Source organism: Stegostoma tigrinum, chromosome 9 (assembly GCF_030684315.1).
Source record: "Stegostoma tigrinum isolate sSteTig4 chromosome 9, sSteTig4.hap1, whole genome shotgun sequence".
NCBI lineage: Eukaryota > Metazoa > Chordata > Chondrichthyes > Orectolobiformes > Stegostomatidae > Stegostoma > Stegostoma tigrinum.
This window is the reverse complement of record NC_081362.1, coordinates 26466805-26479767: the sequence shown is the minus strand read 5'-3', so window position 1 is coordinate 26479767 and position 12963 is coordinate 26466805. Positions and strand designations below refer to the sequence as shown.

At 41.6% G+C, this 12963-nt stretch overlaps 1 long non-coding RNA gene across 1 annotated transcript in view; it reads right to left on the bottom strand.

Annotated features, from left to right (window-relative positions):
• Positions 1–12484, bottom strand: part of LOC125455145 (uncharacterized) — a 60102-nt gene extending 47618 nt beyond the window's left edge. The window contains exon 1 of the long non-coding RNA XR_007248165.2: positions 12401–12484. This is a non-coding gene — a long non-coding RNA (uncharacterized LOC125455145). The remainder of the gene's footprint in view (positions 1–12400) is intronic.
• Positions 12485–12963: the final 479 nt, after the last annotated feature.

The following is a 12963-nucleotide window of genomic DNA, read 5'->3' as shown; positions in this document are numbered from 1 at the left end:
AGCAGCATCTGTGAAGAGAAAGCAGAGTTAACGTTTCAAGTCAGTGATCCTTCTTCAGAACTGATTTAGCTCAGAAAAGGTTAGTATACATGCTGAAGTGGGGTGGAGAGTTAAATGATAAGTAGAGGGGACACATTTTGGCAATCATTTGGCCAGTGATATGAGAAACTTGTCTGATCACCACTGAGCCGCTTCAACCTATGACGGCAGCCTTTTGTGAATTTTCCCATTGTCTGCTCCCACCATGTAGACCATGCCTTGAATGTTATAGTTCCCAAGTTTATGACTTTCATTCCTTAATCCCAAACTTCTCACCACAAATCTCTTATCTTTTTAAAACTCAGCTATTTAATGAAACTTTAGATCACCTCACTACCTCATCGACTATCAATCTTCCTTTTGGCTCCCTCATTACTTTATCTACATGAGATGTATTTTGTATGTATATGGTGATTATTTTGTAAAAGATGCATTGTGCAAATTAATTCAATTGGTCATAAGCAAGTCAATAGTTTGTGTTTTATCCCAATCTAAAGAGGTAAAGAACTTTCCGGCAATTCAGAGTGTCATCACAAATAATACTTTGTGAAGGATTCCTAGAACATGTGTGACTAAGCTCAAATGCCAAACAGGTAAACTCTTCATAAACACACTATAATGTCCACTGCAGAGTGTACCACCTCATTGTATGGTGTGTTTACATAAATTTAAGCAATTCAATAATCAAGAACATAACTAGGAACATAATCTCATCTTCCACCGTTCCTTATGTGGATTGCAATCTGTTATGGGTATCAGGTCTAGCTTCCATGCTATTTTTGACTTTCAACTCACTAGGCTAAAAAAACCGATGGAAAGCAGAACTGTAATTTCTTAATCTATGCTGCCGGTGGCTATGGCAGAAAGCTAGAAGCATTAATTTAAAGATCAGTTCTTAAATTGTACATAACAGCAAAAATTAGTCTTGAGTTTCAAGAACAACTATACTTTTCACTGCTTCCGCTTGGACAATGAGCCTGTTGGCAATACAACTTGACCTTGTGCAAACAAATTTATTTCCACATTGAATGTTGAAGGTCAACAAATTAATAAATAACCATGCAAACAATATGTAATTGTACTGCAGCTCTCGCCTGTACTCAGACTTGTGTCTGTGAATCAATCCACAGAGACAACATATGATGAAGTTTTTCAGGAAGGTGAAGCAGAGGTCATCCATAAGATTACAAATTTCCAATGCTTCTTCCTGATCTTGCATACAGGCTACTGAGATTAACCTTATTAAGGTTATTAACTATGCTCATTTATCTAACTAATGGTAGCTAAATTTGCTGATGACACAAAAATAGTTAGGAAAGTTAATTGTTGAAGAGGACATAAGGAGCCTTCAAAGGGATGTTGATAGTTTAAGTGAGTGGGGCGCTGATCTAACAAATGGAGTACAATGTGGGGAAATGTGAAATTGTCCATTCTGGCAGTGAATTTTTTTTTAAAAAGCATATTATCTGAATGATGAGAGGTTGCATAGCTCTCATGCATATAGATTCAAGTGTCATAGTGTATGAATCACACAAGGTTGCTCTTCAGGAACAGCGTGTATCAGGGAAGTTAATAATATGTTGTGTTTTATTGCAAGGGGAATTGAATAGGGCGGTTATGCTTTAGTTATAAAAGGTATTGGTGAGACAGCATCAGGAATACCGTATGCAGTACTGCTCTGTGGCCACTGTACTTCCAGAAGGAGAGAGATGAGTTGGAAGCAGTTCAGAGAAGGCTGACTAGACTAATATCTGGAATGAGCGGGTGACCTTGTGAGGAAAGAATCAAAGGGTTAGGCCTGTATCCTCTGGAGTTTAGAAGAGTCAGAGGTGATGGAATTGAAAAAAAAAATCCTGATGGTGATAATGAGAACTGCAGATGCTAGAGAATCCAAGATAACAAAGTGTGGAGCTGGATGAACACAGCAGGCCAAGCAGCATCTCAGGAGCACAAAAACTGACGTTTCGGGCCTAGACCCTTCATCAGAGAGGGGGATGGGGAGAAGGAACTGGAATAAATAGGGAGAGAGGGGGAGGCGGACTGAAGATGGAGAGAAAACAAGATAGGTAGAGAGGAGAGTATAGGTGAGGAGGTGGGGAGGGGATAGGTCAGTCCAGGGAAGATGGACAGGTCAAGGAGGCCGGATGATGTGGCAGGTAGGAAATGGAGGTGCGGCTTGAGGCGGGAGGAAGGGATGGGTGAGAGGAAGAACTGGTTAGGGAAGCAGAGACAGGCTGGGCTGGTTTTGGGATGCAGTGGGGGGAGGGGACAAGCTGGGCTGGCTTTGTGATGCAGTGGGGGGAGGGGGAAGAACTGGGCTGGTTTTGGGATGCAGTGGGGGGAGGGGAGATTTTGAAGTTTGTGAAGTCCACATTGATACCATTGGGCTGCAGGGTTCCCAAGCGGAATATGAGTTGCTGTTCCTGTGACCTTCGGGTGGCATCATTGTGGCACTGCAGGATGCCCATGATGGGTATGTCGTCTGAGGAATGGGAGGGGGAGTTGAAATGGTTCGCGACTGGGAGGTGCAGTTGTTTAGTGCGAACCAAGCGGAGGTGTTCTGCAAAGCGGTCCCCAAGCCTCCGCTTGGTTTCCCCAATGTAGAGGAAGCCACACCGGGTGCAAAATCTCCCCTTCCCCCACTGCATCCCAAAACCAGCCCAGCTCGTCCCCTCCCCCCACTGCATCCCAAAACCAGCCCAGCCTGTCCCTGCTTCCCTAACCTGTTCTTCCTCTCACCCATCCCTTCCTCCCGTCTCAAGCCGCACCTCCATTTCCTACCTACCACCTCATCCCGCCTCCTTGACCTGTCCATCTTCCCTGGACTGACCTATCCCCTCCCACCTATACTCTCCTCTCTACCTATCTTGTTTTCTCTCCATCTTCAGTCCGCCTCCCCCTCTCTCCCTATTTATTCCAGTTCCTTCTCCCCATCCCCCTCTCTGAAGAAGGGTCTAGGTCTGAAACGTCAGCTTTTGTGCTCTTGAGATGCTGCTTGGCCTGCTGTGTTCATCCAGTTCCACACTTTGTTATCTAAGATCCTGAGGGTGTCTGACCAGGTGTGGAAAACATGTTTCCTCTTGTGAGAAAACCTGGAATTCTGGGTCAAAGTTTAAAATAAAAAGGAGTCACCCATTGAGATGAGGAAACATTTTTCTCTCAGAAGGTTGACAGTCTTGGAATTCTTTTCCTCAAAAGGCAGCAGATGCAGAATCTTAAAATATTTTTAAAAGGTAGGGGTAGATAGATTCTTTATTACCAAGGGGATGAAAGATTATCAGGAGTATGCAAGACTTTAGACATAAGGTTAAAATCATATCAGCCATGGTAGAGAGGGCTGATTGAATTATTTTTGTTCTTTGTTCATATGTTTGAAAGACAGTGGGGAGACTCGTATAAAGGCCCTGATCTGGCTATAGCAAGAATCTTGGAGATTTGCTTGTTATGATACTTGTTAACATCATATATTGTCTCATTAATGTGCAGATTCCTATCCTACCATGTACTGGATAGAAATTGGATGCTGACCAGGAAATCAGAACAGTTACTTGATGACTCCAGCTCACAACTTCCTCCTCTGAGCCACTATCTTGGGTACCAACATCAAATCTTGGGGTATAATTCATGAGCAATGGCTGCTGGTGTCTTACACAGGCCAACCTCTCCACATCATCCAGGTCTTGACTCCTACTTCAGCCCCATTCATTTGTCAGAGAGTTTCACAATATTTCTCTCAATATACTAGCCACTTACGACCTACCCTAGATATTCCCAGGATTGAGAGGTGCCCAATTCCAAAATACCACCATGCTGATGGCCACAGTTGAGGCAAATTGAAGCATCTGTCTCTTACAAGGTCATCAGTGAACTCCAGGGTTTGGGTCTAAGCATCTCCAGATCTCCCTCCTCACTCCTGCTGGAGTTACAGAGGAGACATGACTGAATAATTTTATTGCCCTGCTGGCTAAAAGATGAGTGGAGTCACAGATAGATGGTACCATGAAGATACAGTTGTTTTTATTGGTCAGTCCATTGAGTATAGGAGTTGGATGACATATTGCAACTATACAGGACTTTAGTTTGCACACTTTTGAAATACTGTGTTCAGTTTTGGTCTCTCTGCTATAGAAAAAATACTGTTAAACTTGACAGGGTTCAGAAAAGATTACGAGGACATTGCCAGGGTTGGATGTTTACAGCTACAGGGAGAGGCTGAACAGGCTGTGGCTATTTTCCCTGGAGTGTCAAAGTCGGTGGGGGTGGGGTGACCTTAAAGAGATCTATAAAATCCAAAAGAGGCATGGATAGGATGAATAGCCAAGGTCTTTTTCTCAGGCTAGGTAACTAGAGGGCATATATTTAAGGTGAAAGGGGAAAGATTTAAAAGGGGCTTAAGGAGCAACCTTTATCATGCAGAGGGTAATGCCTGTATGGAATGAGCTGCTGGAGGAAGTGGTGAAGATGGGTGTAATTACAACATCTAAAAGGCATCTGGATGGGTACATGAATAGGAAGGGTTTGGAGAGATATGGGCCAAATGCTGGCAAATGGGACTAGATTAATTTGGGATATCTGGTTGGCATGGACAAGTTGGACTGAAGGGTCTGTTTCTGTTTGTACAGCTCTATGACTCAATGACTTTATAAATCAAACATAGTGTTAAGGGTACAAAGTATCCGGAATGTCCAGCAGCTGTATAACCGCTCTGTCATTTTGATTATTCCTGCAGATGAACCAAAGGTTTGAGAAAATTTAATTGTCATGAAAGAAATAGTCTGTGCTAGTTAAACTTGGTTATGTATTATTTTGGTTAATACAAAGCCATATGTTATTATTCATCCAATAATCTCAGGTACAGTAGTCTGGTGAAGTAAGAACAAAATACTGCAGAAGATGGATTTCTCAAATAAAAACAGAATGTTCTGGAAAAACCCAACAGGCCTGGCAGCATCTGTGGAGCATGAAACAGTTTACACGCAGAATTTCTATTTTGTCTTCGTTCCAAAACAGAGCCATTGTACTGTAAACATTTTGTTGAATCTTCCCAGATTTGGGTGGTGTGGATTTTCAGGGAATTTTACCTGCCATGGTCCACAGTGACTTTTCTCATACTATCTTCAACTGCTGCCCTCATTATGCATTCAGATTTCATATGTCCTTCTCATGGGGTCAGCAGAGGTCAAAGTGCTCACCGGAGGCAGAACCTTGCATTGTCTGACCCAAAGGCAACTTGTTTAAACCCTGGCTGCACATCTTTTCAAATTCTGTAAACCAGGGATAACATCCATAGTCTGCCTCTGTAATATCTTTCTCTGGAGATGTCCCAGCCAGCCAGGACTGAGATAAGGTCAGTGTCGATTCACAGACCAAGAGCAATGCACAGCTGTGTCACAGGAAGTTCAATGATCTGGGTTCTGAACGGTAAGTGCCAACATTTTTGCTCTGCCACCCTCCACTCACTCTAGTGCACACACCTCCCACCAAGGCTTATGGTTGACCACTCTTAGCTATTTCCCTCAACAACTCTCACCTACCTCGTCCTCCACCACTACTATCCCTTGCTGAACTCTGGCTAAAAAGCTATGTACTCCACAGAGATGAGGATTGGAAGGTGGAAGAAGCGGATAAGTGGGAGAGAAGATGGACAGGTAAAGTAGGCAACACCTTCATCCCTACCTCTTTGACCTGTCTGTCTTCTCTCCCACCTATCCTCTCCTCCTACCTCAAATGACCAATTCCTACCACTGCCTACCTGCATTCACCTATCATCATCCCACCTACCTTCCACAGCCCGACCCCTCCTCTCTGTTTATTTCAGACCTCCCTATCCCTCCCCGTTTCAGAAGAAGGGTCCCGACACAAAAAGTCAGCTTTCCTGCTCCTCTGATGCTGCCTGGCTTGCTGTGTTCTTCCAGCTCCACACTGTTGTCTCTGTCTCCAGCAAAGGCAGCTCTCACTATCTCTAGGTGCATAAGAAGTTGTGTTTCCCTGTGCACAATGGGACCAAGCAGGAGCCTGAAAGTCGAAGGTAACCCTGAGCTCCAAAGTGAATTTCTGAACGGCTGAAGTGGATTCTGAATTGGTCTGAGATCAGCCATGATATTGTGGGGAGGCTGATAGTTGTTGATGCTCACTTCAGTGGTTCAAGTCAGGGGGTAGTCAGTGCCCAGAGAAAATGCCAAAAGATGTTGGTCAACAGACCCAAACATGGACTCCCTAAAGAAACAACTGGTGAGCTGGATCCACCAGGTAACAGCTTTGATTTTCCTGTCAGAATTGGTGCCTTCTAGTTTCTCACTGGTATGTGAGAGAATTGCAAACTGCATTGAAATGAGGCAAGATTGGTTAATGATGAGACACAAATGCATAAATATAAGGCGTTTATAATTTGTTAGTGACTTCTCATTTAGGCATCGAAAACTCAACAACTTATTTCTCTGTTTCAAGGATGAAATTTTCCATTTTCACTGTTATTCCACAAATTTCATTCAAGTCACTCAAACACTGAGAAAATTCCATTAACTCTGTCTCATTCTCCAGCACTTTTTCTCATTTCATTACGTAGCAAAGTGGGTTATTTTACAGGATTAGTAATCAGAGGCTTGGACCAGTAATCCCAATAAACAAGAATTCAAAATCCAGCACAATAATTCAAAATTTGAATTGAGTGTCAACAAGTTGAAACATTCATGAGTCAAAAATGATGTTTTTACAAAGTACTTAAAATAACCACAATATAGTCCACAGGAGAAGGGAGTAGATTTGCATTTTGCTGATGATAGTGAAAACCTAGACAACATTTTAGACAAATTCAGCACACAGTTCCAGTCAAAGTCAATCCCTCCTGTCCACCAATATGAATTTCAAAGCCAGACACAAGAATCGGATGAGTCATAATTTCTTTATAAGATTTAGAAATGTAATCAGCAAATGCTAACTCAAAGAAATAGGTGGTGGGCAGGTAAAGTAGCTCATATGGTATTTAACACATCATGCTGTATAAAAAGATCTGATTAGAAAAGAGAACTTCACAATATTCGAAAAGGCCGTTGACAACGACTGTGCACAAGTTCGCAAATCGATAGATGAAGATGCTGACTCTCCCTATTTATTTCAGAACCCTCTCCCCCTTCCCCTTTTCTCCACCCGAAACGTCAGCTTTTGTGCTCCTGAGATGCTGCTTGGCCTGCTGTGTTCATCCAGCTCTACACTTTGTTATCTGAGTATCCAAACAGTTAACTTTCAGTTAAGTCAAAAAAGGTAGCAGAGCTAGTGAAGTGAAACAGCATCAAAAGAATGTACAACAGAGAGATAGGTGTGCGTAAGCTGTGGATGACCACATGATTTGACAGATAGAAAAAGTTGTGCTACCTTTGGATCAAACATTGCAGCCAAATCACTGGGAAATAAGGTGCAGAATAAATTTTTAATCTGGTAAAGAAGGATCCAGAGAAGCAGCAACAAGAAGACGAGAAACTAAATAAACCAGAAATTCATACCCTGGCAGATAAGTTTGGGTTACCAAACCCATAAAATTAAGTGAAATGTCAGAATGCCACAGAAACCCATATAATAATGCAAATCAGAAAAAAGTGAGAAATAAGCCTACAGTCATAAATTTGAAGCTGAAGCATAATATCAGAGCACAGGGTAACGTTATTCTACTCAGATTGTATTAAAGATCTTTTCTGAAAACTTGAAGAAAATGACTGCACACAGGTAAAGAGAAATTGAGAGATGCCATGGGTGACAGTGCATGTTAAAAATAAGGTTTAACAGCAAGGAATAATTCAAATCATGCAGGCATCCAAAGACGGAGATGTTAACTGTACATGCTACATCAATGTAGGTGGTCCTGTCATCTGGAGGCTGAGCTTCTGATATCTTCAGAAGTGTGAAGTGTTCTTTAACTTAGAGTCCTTCTTTGCAGTGCTGGATCACCAAGGAACTCTAGCCATACACCCTTTTATCAGCACGAGCTATACTGTGGTAAATTTTAATTCAATTACACACCAAAAAGCTATGGAACATTTAAACATCTATATGGTGTGTAAGTGAATGAGTGTGGGTGGGAAAGTGGGGAGACAGGGTATATTTACTATAATTCATATTTAACTTCAGTTGTTGGCCTGGGACCTCCCAGTTTCCTGTAAGAGTTGAGTTTTGTTACCTCAAAGTGACAACCAAAAGGAGAGAAAGATCTCACTGACCTCATACTGACCCATCTACAAGATGCAAGTGTGAATGTCCATGATAATATCAGTCTGAGTGATCATATCGCCATCTTTGTGGGATCAAATCACTTTTACTAAATGGGACCAATTTCAAACAGGGTGGCAGGGTGGCTCAGTGGTTGGCACTGCTACCTCACAGCGAAGGGGACCCGGGCTCAATTCCACCTCGAGCGACTGTCTATGTGGAGTTGCATGGCCTCTATTCATGGGTTTTTGCCTGGTGCTCCGGTTTCCTGCCACAGTCCAAAGACATGCAAGTTAGATGGATTGGCCATGCTAAATTGCCCATAGTGTTCAGGGATGCAGGTGGGCTAGCCATGAGAAAAACAGGATTACAGGGAAGGGGTGGGGGGGTGGGTCTGAGTGGGATGCTCCTCAGAGGGTTGGTGTGGACTTGTTGGACTTAAAGGATTCTGTGGAATTCTATATATCAAGCTGCTCAAGATTGGGCATCCATAATCATCAGCAGCATTGAACTACATTCAGTCGCAAGCTGCAACACCATGGCCCAGCATATTCCTCCACTTTACCATTTATCATCGTGCCAGAAGATCAACCCCAGTTCAATGAAGAGTACAGGAGGGGATACCATAAGAAACAGTAGGCATTCCTAAAAATGAGGTGTCAACCTCACAAAAACAACAACACAGGACTACTTGCATGCCCAAACAATAGAAGCAACATGCAGTAGACACAGCTAGGTGTTTCCACAAAAAAACACATCAGATCTGAGGTCTGCAGCCCTGACATATCCAGTCATGAATGGTGGTGGTCATTTAAACAAATCACAGGTAGTAGCAGCTTAACAAATATCCCCATCCTCAATGGTGGGCGAGCTCAGCACATAAGTGAGAAAGACACGGATGAAGCATTCACAACAATTTTCAGCCAAAAGTGCCCGGTGGATAATCTGTCTTGGCCTTGTCCAGAAAACAGATGTCAGTCTTCAGCCAATTTGATTCACTCCTTGTGATATCAAGAAACATTGAGGCAATGGATACTGCAAAGATTATGGGCACTGACAACATTTCAGAACTAGCTGTAATCCAAGGCAACCTGTTCCACACTGACATCTGTGGAAATTCTAGGCATGTTCTGTCCAAAAAGAGCAGGACAAGTCCAAATACAGGCCTATCAGTCTACTCTCAATCATTTGCAAAGTGACAGAGGAGTGTTGAGAGTACCAAGTATCTTTTGCAAAGGAATAACCCTATCACTCAGCTTGGATTTTCCAAGGCCAATTGACTCTTGACTTCGTTACAGCCTTGGTCCAAAGCAGCTAAATTGGAGAGCTCTTGTGAGAATAACTGCCCTCAAAGCCAAGGCAACACTTGAATAAGTTCCAGTTAATTTGAATCAGGCAGAAATCTCTGCAATTGTTGGAGTCATGCCTAGAACATAGGAAGATGGTTGAGATTTTGGAGGTCACTCAACTCAGCTCTGAAGCATCTCTGCAGGTGTTCCGTGGTGTAGTATCCTCAGACCAACCACCTTCAGCTGCTTCATTAATGATCTTCCCTCCAGCATAAGGTCAACCATAGGGATGTTCACTGTGACTGCATAACTTTTAGCACTATTCACAACACCTCAGATTCTGAACCAGTCTATGTCCATATGCACTAAGGCCTGAATAGCATCTAGGCTTGGACCGTTTACTGACATTCACACCACACGCATGCCAGATACATGGGAGAGTCACTACCTGAAAACTCCCCTTCATGCCACACATCATTCTGACTTGCAATGATGTTGTCATTGCTTAAGTGTTATTGGGTTAAAATCCTGGAACCTCCTTCATAATATTACTGTCAGTGTTTGTACAGTCCAAGGACTGCAGCAGTTCAAGGAAGTATCTCATTACCACCTTCTCAGGGGCAAATAAGAATGGGCACTAAATGCTGGCCTAGTCAGAAATGCCCACATTTCATGAACAAATTTTAAAAAGTACATTTTTTTGAAAATGAATCATTAATTCATGAAATACCAGCTGTTGCACATCCAGTATCAAACCTTTCAGAGGTTTTTGCCAATCTATACAAGCCAACCTCTTCGTTATACCTTTATAATTTGCCTTATTTAGATTCCAGTCCCAAATTCATACAGAACTACAATTTTTCAAATTTAATAGAAATTTCCATCTTACTATGCTAACAATTCGCCAAAGGCTCTTTTACAACAGATTATTCATGAGCCCTTTCTTATTGCTTACATAAGAGAACATATGACCTCATTGGTCCAGAAAACCATTCTGAACACATTCCAGGAATTCTTCCTCCATAGAAGTGGTACTTATTAGGTTTGCCAGTTTAACTGTAGATTAAAGTCACCCATGACTACATCCCCCTTGCTACATACACCATTAATTTCCTGATTTAATACCATGCACTTTGTTACCACTACTTTTTGATGGTCTACTCCTGACAATAATTGTTACCCCTTGCTGTTGTTTCCTAGCTCCACCTAAATAAGATTTACATTCTGTGCTTCCAATCGTTGATCATTTTTGAGTGATACTGTGTCTTATAATCAGCACTACTACCAAATCTTTCTTTCCTTTCTGCCTGTACTTCCTGAATATAGAGCATTCTTTAATATTCTATTCCCAGTCTGCGTTGCTGAGCAGTCATAACTCCATAACTGCATTTAAATCATACCTATTTACTTCTACTAGCACTATCAATTCACCTAGATTGTTGCATTTTAATTCTGCCACTTTAACATTATTGTATAATTTAAGTCTGGTTGACTCTAGGGTTTGTTTCTGCCGCTTTCCACTTTCATTAAATTTACTGTATCCCATTGTTAGTTTTGCTTTACTCCTATCTAAATTACTTCTCAAGTTACCATTCCTCTGACAAGAAACCCTCCCCAATAACCCCAGCAATCTCCCTGCAAGGATATTAGTACCAGTGCTGTTATGGAGCAATTTGTCCATCGTTTGCAGGTCTCACCTGCCTCAGAACTAATTCTAATGCCTCACATGTCTTAAGCCTTCCCTCCTGAGCTGTTTTTCCAGTCATGTGTTCATTCATCCAAACTTGCCATTTTGGTATTCACTAGCAAATAGTCCTAGGAGTAATTCTGAGATTACTGTCTATGATGACCTGTCTTTCAATCACTTGCCTAGCTCTCTAAATTCTTTCAGGACCTTATCCCCCTTTCTACCCTATGTTGTTGGTGCCAAGATGAACCGTGACCTCTAACTCTTCACCCTTTCAAAAAGAATGAATTGCAACCATTACATGACACCCTTGACGCTGACTGCAGGGAGGCAACATTCCATTCTAGAGCCACATCAATTGCCAAAGAAATGTCTGGCTAACCATGACAGTAAATAAATCAGAACTGTCAGACTCCCCAACTCTAACTCAGAATCAAAGGCTTTATCAGAGAGATCTGAGGAGCAGTCCAAACTTACCAGGCAGTTCCCTTAGAATGAGTGAATCAGGACTTCCAAGGACAACCATTGGACATTAGAGCAGTCCCGAACTATTTGGAGGCTGAAAGATCTGAGCTAGTGTATTTTTTGAGAGACAGGAATAGGCTGTAAAAGTTTGGAATTACACATTTAAGTATAAAGATCAATTGCATATGTCCTTTGTTAAGACTTAACGTTATAAATATTGTAATGGTTATTTTGACATTCAGAACTTTTTTCACCCCTATAAATCCTTTAAGACAATTAAGAGTAAATTGTGCTAAGAAAGAAAGAAGGATAGCAAAAAAGTGAGAAATCAGCACAAATACCTAAAGTATCTAAAATAGGTTATTTAAATCCAATCTCAATATCAAAGTTTTTTTTTTACCAAAGTGACTCCGCAAAACTATGAAATAACTATGATTTTGTGAAATTCAATAGGGAGTTAGATTAGTATCTGAGAAAAGACAAACTTCTGGCTAAGGCAAAAAATGACAGGATAACAGGATGAGCTGAGTTGCTCTTTTAGAGAGCGAGCACATACACAACAGGTCCTACAGCCTCCTCCTTATCTGTAGCAAAATTCAGTGTTTCATATTGGCAATGCAACTATTTCACAGCTTTGTGGAAAGGTTTAACAATTTGGAGTAATGCTGGAAGAACACAGCAGTCTACATGACATAGGCTAACACCCAAAATATGAGTTTACCTTTTACTCTCCGGTGCTGGCTGGATTTCCTGTATTTTCATTTAAATACAATAGTTCAAGATTATAAATACAGTCAGCTGTCATCCACATCATAATAACAGCAGGTGGTCTTGAGAAACCTCATCTTTTCTGGTTAATCATTAGCAGAGAGGAATTTGAATTATTACTCAAAGTAAACTATGCAGAACTGAAAACCCTGCAAGTTGTGTTTTACTCAGCTGAACCGACTTTTGTTGCATTATTGTTTTAAAGTTTCACAGCCATGGAAATACCAATAAGGAATAACAATTTATAATCCACTTTCTTAATATTTCCAAACCATATGCTACTTCCAGGCTGAGAATGCAGGTCTTTGCTTTTCTTAAAATTGCACAAAGAGGAATGAATGGGATTATGGTCAGTCAGAATCAAGCTGGTGGTAGTAACTGATGATCAATTGTTGAAGCTGTGTAAGGGGATAAAAGTAATTATAGCTGCAGGGGCTACATAAAAGGCCTGAACATGCAAAGGAGTAACAATGAATACAGCCAGAATCCAAGTCCTTGACCAAAATTAAGTGTTGC